This window comes from Pogona vitticeps, chromosome 6 (assembly GCF_051106095.1).
Source record: "Pogona vitticeps strain Pit_001003342236 chromosome 6, PviZW2.1, whole genome shotgun sequence".
Taxonomy (NCBI): domain Eukaryota; kingdom Metazoa; phylum Chordata; class Lepidosauria; order Squamata; family Agamidae; genus Pogona; species Pogona vitticeps.
The window spans coordinates 30,117,482-30,125,429 of NC_135788.1; positions in this window are offsets into that span (position 1 = coordinate 30,117,482).

Consider the following 7,948-nt stretch of genomic DNA (forward strand, 5'->3'; position numbering starts at 1 on the left):
AGTGGTTAAACTGCTGTACTGTAGCCAAAACTGTGCTCACTACCTGGGGTTCAAGCTTAACTCAGCCTTCCATCCTTCCGAGGTCAGTAAAATTAATACCCAGGTCATTGGGGGGGGGGGGGGCGAGCAATGTTTAGCCTGTGTAATTAACTTATAAACCACCCAGAAAGTGCTTTAAGTGCTATTGGATGGTATATAAGCAGCACACTTGGTTTGGTTAGGGTTTTTATGACCAACCCACCATGTGACATCACAGGGGCCAACTTCCTAGGCCCAAGTTCTAACCCTGAAGCCAGGGATGCTGCTGAACTGACAACTCTGGACTGCCAGACATAAGTAGCAATTATGGTAGCAAAGAAGCAGCCAATTCTCCAGGATGTACTCTTCATATCTCTCTTTGCACGGTCTTCAAATAGACATTCAGTCGTGTCCCGCTGGATGATTACCCCGCTCTATGATGAATCCGCTTTACGTTGACATTTTTGCGATCGCAAAACGATGTTTTAAATGGGTTTTTTTCACTGTGCGATGATCGGTTCCCTGCTTCGGGACCCGATTTTCGCTTTATGACGATCAGCAAACAGCTGATCATCGGGTTCCAAAATGGCCGCCGGCTGAAGAAAATGGCCCCCACTGTTTTCTAGGATGGATTCCTCGCTTTACAGGCACCGAAAATGGCCGCCGTATGGAGGATCTTCGTTGGACGAGCAGGTATTCAGCCCATTGGAATGCATTGAATGGTTTTCAATGCATTTCAATGGTTTTTTTAAAAATTTCATTTGACGACATTTTCGCTCTACAGCGATTTCGCTGGAACGAATTAACATCATCAAGCGAGGTACCACTGTAACTTACATAGCAATAAAAGCACAAGACTTGGAGGCACTCCAACACCACATCCTTCACCGTATCCCTATACTTCCTTCAGAATGTAATTTCTAATTTTTTATTTCATTTATTTTGTTTTCTTTGTGTTTAGCTGCAAAAGGGACTTGTTAGTGTTTCTCTGCAATCTTCTCAAAGCAATTCACAATTTACCTGACCTCGAACCCCAATCCGCAAGGTTTATGTAAGTTTTTCATACTCTACAGATGTTCTGCCTATTCTATCCTTTTTTACTGCAGACTTTCTACAGTATTTGTATAGTTTTCCATGCCCAGTTAAGACCTCCTTAAGCAATCTCATTGAAGTTATAGAGAACTGTTTTAAAGGAAGCTGGTCAATGCAGTCATTGTGACAATGTCTAAAATCTGCTTAGAAAGGAAGTTAAATTCTTGTTCTTGTGGAGTGTCAGCTTTTTAACCAAGCTGGCAAACTTAAGCCCTAGTGACATATGAATTCCCTAGTGAAGAGACTGCCTTCAACTGAAAAGCCAAATATATCTGGTGGTTTAAAAACATCCTAGGAAGATATCTCCGCCTTAGGTTAAACTATCAGGTTAAAATCATATTATTTGCATGTGGGTAAGCCCCAGTGAACCCAGTGGAGCTCATTTCTTAGACAGTGTACTTAAGATTGCACTGGTGGCCCCAAAAACTTTATATGAGTCTTGCTCACTTCAGAAAGAAGGTCAGCTCAATGGAAAAGGTGGGGCCTCTGAAGAAGGACTTGTTTCTAGTTTTCAAGGTACCCTTTCCAAACCAACTCTCTGCTCGGAATACCTGTCACTTGGAGGGGTGTACCTGGGGCACATCTAGTGGGCAAGATCAGAATAAGGAGTCAGCACAGTAGGCACATGTAAGGAGGGATCCCATTGTCTAATCCCTGGAATCCGTGACTCCCTTCCCTTGCTCCAGCTGCCTGTTCACTTATTTTCACAAGCAGGAGGAAAAGCGGGAGGAAAGATTCAAAAGTGTGACATCTCTATCCTTGCTTTCTCCTTACCCCACCTCAGTGGGAGAAGGTACCAGTTTGGTCCAGAATGAAACATGGGTACATGGGCAATGGTAAGGGAAAGGAGGTGGGCAGACTCTGGCATGAAGGTCTATTGACAACCTCATGGCCACTCCATTCCCCAGCATGGTCTGGAGCAGTGTGAGCCATGGAGGCCTTCAGAAGTGCCGTCACGCTTTTTGGAGAATGTCTTTTGCAGTGAGGTGGGTGGGTGAGTGTGCAAAAACAGGATCTGGGGGGCCCCTTGGGGTCTGTGGGTCCACATGAGTCACACTCCTGGCTCTTGGGAGCCAGCTCAGATTTTTGAGACACATTGGCCAGTCCCATTTGGTTTCTCACAATTAGTCTCTAGCAAGGTCATGATTTCATGGTCGGTTGGTTTCTTTTTTATTTATGTTTAGGGCCACATCTTGGTGGACACATGCCAGTGATGGGTAGGGGTAGCATAGGCAGAGAATGAGCCCATCCTTTCCTTTCTCTCTCCTGCCATTCCTCTATTCAATGTTCTAATGATCACCTACAAAGCCCTTCATGATTTGGGACCACATTACTTGTCAGAGTGTCTTTTCCCAAGGTATTCTACCCACTCCACTAGGTCATCCCAGGAAATGCTCCTCCGGGTGGCCACTCTGAAGGAGGCCAGGAAATCATCTACAAGAAGTAGAGCCTTCTTTGCCATGGCACCAACATTCTGCAACCAATTCCCGGTATAGTTGCGATCGCCCCCCTCCCCCAAACATTTAAATGGCTCCTAAAAACACTTTTATCAGAGACACTTTTCACTGTAACAATGCCTGTTGTTGTTTATAAATGTACCTGGCATTTCATGTCTAATTTGCAATTATGCCTCTTGGAGTTGTGTATTATTCTTTGTGTGTTTTATTTAAATTCTATTGATTACTATGTTTTTATCATATTGTAAACCACCCAGAATAGTGCACTGAACTAATGGGGCTCTCTCTCTCTCTCTCTCTCTGTGTGTGTGTGTGTGTGTGTGTGTGTGTGTGTGTGTGTGTGTGTGTGTGTGTGTGTGTGTGTGTGTGTGTGTGTGTGTGTGTGTGTGTGTGTGTGTGTGTGTGTTGCTAGAGGAAGAAGAGATTATCGTTGCCAAAAACTCTGAACCAACTGCTTGCTGGTTCCCCCTCCCCCGTCTTTTTCCTGAGTCTCAATTTGAATATGCAAATGAGTGGCAATTTTCAAGATTGGGCCCTTAGGCCTCTGTGGGTTCAGCTGGAGAGTGAATGGGGCTTCTAACACCCATACACACTGTGAAATTCAGATACGCTATTTTTCTGTTACTGAGCATCCCCATTTCCACTGCTCCATGTTGCAAATGGAGCTATGCACACAACAACATGCAAGTTTAGCCCCTTTTGCACATGTGCTAAATAGGATTCAAAGATGGAGGAACCATTCAGCTTCTCCTTTGCACAATCAGGGGACTGAAAGAGTGTGCTGCAACATGCCCAACACTTCCCTGAGACTGGTGCGGTAAGCCTGCTAATGGGTGGTCCGTCAGGGAACCTTTGTTCTGTTTTTGATTTTATTCTCAGTGTCTAGTCTTTAAGAAGGGATACCCAAGGTGTTGTAATGGGTAGAGTGATGGAGTAGGACTCAGGAGATCTGGGTTCAAATGCCCACTTGGGCACAGTAGGTTAGTGCAAGAGGGTGGAACTGGTAAAACCACTTCTTGAATATTTCACTTACCTTGAAAACCCTATTGGGATCATAATAAGTTAGCTCCAACATTATACACAGAGAGAGAGAGAGAGAGAGACCCAAGGAATCCCAAGGATTAGGAAACCACTGCCTTTTCTAGATCTGCTTCTTCTTGACACTTCTGTTAATGTACATATTCCTCTTACTAATACTGATCCCTTTTCCCAGCTGTCTTTGCGTGGAAGTGCTACATGTCTCTAATTTTCTTTTTTCTTCTTCCTTTCCCCTCTTTTGGTCTGTCCCACTTTTGGTGCTTGTTTTCCAGATTGTATTCTGGGAATGCCTATTACTGTTCACACTTAATCTTCAGCAGAGTCACAGATTGAGGTTCCATTTCTTGGCTACTTGTAGAAGAACTATGCATCTCTTTAAAGAAAGACACTCTTACTCTCAGGAGTGACAAGTTATAAATCAGTTGCCTGTATTGCATTACTTTGAGGAGGGGTTTACAAGCATGTAATTAAGTTACATTTATACAAAATATAGCTGATTACTTTATTACTGTAATTAGACTGAAGTTACTTTATTATTGTAGTTTTATTTTATTTTTATTTATTTATTGTATTTATACCCCACCTATCTAGTCATTTCGACCACTCTAGGCGGCTTACAACACATTTCTTATAGCTTGCAGGTGTCATTTTCAAGAGCGGTATTAGAGACATTCCAACATTAATTTTTCAAGATTTGCACCATTATATCAATTCTAAGTCCCTTTGGAAAAAAGGAGTAATGGAAAATAACAAAGAGGTAATGTGTAGTGCAAAAGGAGGAATAACATTCCCAGCATGGTAAAGAGTAACAGCAGTAGGTTTCCTTTCAAACATTGTAACAGGGATAGGCAATGAATTGCTTTTAAAAGTAACATTCCAACTTCAGTTTCTCTGAGGTAATCTGTATACTGTAGTATCTTTCTGTGGAAAATCAGTGATCATACCAGATTTTAGAAGGATAATAATTTATGGGCCAGAATCCTGTTGCTGTTCAGTTAAGCTTTGCATAACTTGCTGTGGTTAATTGTGGCTAATTAAGAAGACTCTGGGGTATGTCTCGGTCATGGGCCTGATCTCATGTTCAGTTGCACAAATGAAATGAACCCTAGCACTTTGTCACCTAGCTGCAATTAGAGATAGCAAGTTACACAAAACTTTTGCAAACACCAATAGGATTCCATCCACCTTTTCATATTGCAATACAATTGCCGTATTATTTTGGCCACAAGTCAAGCTATGAAGGGCAACAAGGAGGTTTTAACTGAAGCAATTGGAGAAGTCATTGTTGTCTGTTGTATCTGACAAAAAGAGTTCTTGCCCATGAAGCTAATACCATACTACGATCAAAGTGTGCTGCTTAAAGCAGTCTTTGGGTATTTTACAGCTTAGTTATATAGGATACAATTTGCCTGCCCTCCAGCAAGCTGGGTATTCAATTTACTAACCTTGGAAAGATGGAAGTCTGAGTGAACCTCAAGCAGTCTACCTGAGCTCGTCAGGATCCAGGTCATGAGCAAAAGCTTTACTGCAGTACTGCAGTTTAACCACTGGACCATGAAGCTCAAATACAACATTTGGTATTTAAGGTGCTGTGTGTATGTCCCACTGACACTATGGAATTCCTGAAGGTGGGCTTGAGGTATATCAGTTCTATCCTTTTTTTTCCCTTCCTCTCACTTTTCCAACAGCCACTGTGAGGGGAAAAACACCTACTCCTTTTCAGCAAATCACATTTTCTCCTCTCATTCTTTTATTAGAATTGTGCCAGTACACACTGAGCATTAGAACATGGTGTACAAATAAACCAAGAACATAGTCTCCATTTCAAACAGCCACGTAAGGCCATGGTAAGCATCACATATAAAATTCTTCCTGCTGCCAATCCACTGCTTCTGCACCATAAATCAGTAATGCACTTCTAACAGCACCTGTTCTCCATCATTTAATATATATATACAGTATATTAACACTTTAAAGCAGAAAACACAGCATGAAAGGGTATCTAATTTTCTCATATTCTCTTTTCATGCTATAATTTTTCCTTATTTCATTTTTTGAATAAGCATAAATGTTTAGTATTTCCCTCCTGTTAAAATGTGCTGGATTGATTGCACAGAAGAGTAATTTAATCTGTAAGCTCTTTGTACTAGCCTTCCATGCTTGATCAGATCAAACTCAGATCTTGTCTAGGTTGGAAAGGACAGTTTACTCATTAGTGAAAGTCTTTCATTTTGGGGCAGTTGTCATGTCACATTGGTAGCCTTTGCAGTATCTCTACACCAAGATCTTGAGTAAAATAACTGAGTACAGTAAGTTGGTGTTTTCAAGCACTGGTTCCTTCATCTTCTTGACTCTGTTTACAGAGACTGAAAATCAATACTGTCTCTTTGCTAGAGATTGAAAGTCACTGCTGATTCAATGGAAATGAGCACTCAAAAGCAATTATATTGTTTCACAGTGCTTACCACAATATCCTAGGGTTCTGTACAAGGAGCACTTACCGTGGCTACTCCCAAAGTCATGCAAGATTGCCCTGGTGTTGGAAACCGTGGTTTCTGTACTTCTGCAGGGAAAGGCAAAAAGGACTGGGACACCATTTAGAATAGATAGTACAGGCATCAGCTAATGAAAATGGGCATGACCCAATATGAAAATAATCAAAAGTTTGGCTTCTGATCTCCTGCTTTCCCTAGAAGAGGCAACACTAGTATGCATCAAAGGCTATAGGCAAATCATAGATAACACATTGCAAAGTATAATGCAAAGGCATTCTTGTATGAACTCCTGCTCATGTTACAAATAACTTTGGAGGAATTGTCTGGTGGATGACCTCTCCTGAGAATTTTGTGCAGGAAAACCAAATTTGTCCACCTGCTCATAGATGTTTATCCATGTACCTGAAAAGCTGTTTGACATTAAATTTTGGGCTGAACATGCACTATGGATTTACATTATTCAAAGAAATACTATGTGTGATTCTTATTAAGTCTATTATTGTGCTTTTTTCCTGATATACAGTCATGGCCAAAAATATTGGCACCCTTGCCATTCTGTCAGAAATTGTAGCTCTTATCTCAGAAAATGGTGCAATTGCAAATGTTTTGGTACTCACATGTTCATTTCTTTGGTTTGTGTTGGAACAACACAAAAAAAAGAGAAGAAAAATCAAATCTGATACAATCCCACACAGAAATCCCAAAATGCACTGGCTAAAAATATTTATTTATTTATTTATTTATTTATTTATTTATTTATTTATTTATTTATTTATTTATTTATTTATTTATTTATTTATTTATTTATTTATTTGATTTGTATCCCACCCATCTGGTCTATACGACCACTCTGAGCGGCTTCCAATATAATACAATCAATTAATAAAAACACATAGTGCATAAAATTACATAAATCTACAAATGAAAATGTGAAAACCAAGAAAATAAAATAAAGGCAAATAAAGCTGAAATAAGAAGAGTTGCATTTTCTGACAGAATTGCAAGGTTGCCAATATTTTTGGCCATGACTGTACCTGTCCCCTTCATGCATGTTCAAGTTCTGGTCTAGATCAACTGCAACCTGTTAAGTAATCCAGGCTTTAGAAAACAAGATGCTGACTGGATATAGACAGATTTCCTAAGCCATACCTAACAGATACCTAAAAAAATATCCAAGGGTTGAAGTTTTTATATATAGTGTAATTTCTTGGGGTTGGGGGAAGTGGATGAATACATTTTTAAAAAGGGGGCGAGGCAGAGGTTAGGAGTTTGATTTCTGCACAGTTCCAGAGTGCCCCCAGAAGAAGGGAATGGTAAACCACTTCTGAGTATTCTCTACCTGGAAAACCCTGAAAAGGATTGCCATAAGTCAGAACTGATTTGAAGGTACATCATCATCACCACCACCATGCAAACCACATTGGGGATTTTTCTCTATCAAAAGGGTAGAGTAGAGCTCCAGCTTAAGTTAAGAGCAGTGGTTTCCAACATTGGGTCCCCAGGTGTTCTTGGACTAAAACCCCCAGAAGCCTTCACCACTAGCTCTGCTGGCCAGGATTTGTGGAAGTTGCAGTCCAAGAACATCTGGGGATCCAAAGCTGAGAACCACTAGCCAAGAGCAATCATGAAAAGACTGCTAGTATGGCTCTCACTTGAATTAAAACTCTTTTCTGCACTATTTAATAGGAATGGGCAGCTACCGTACTTTCTCTCCAGTGATTGATGGGTTACAACTCCCATACTTCCCCTGTATTTACTATGCTGACTAGGGCTGGGGAATGGCAGCCATACAACATCTAAAAGACAATATGCTCTCCAGCCTTGGTATAAAAGGCAAGAAATATTGTT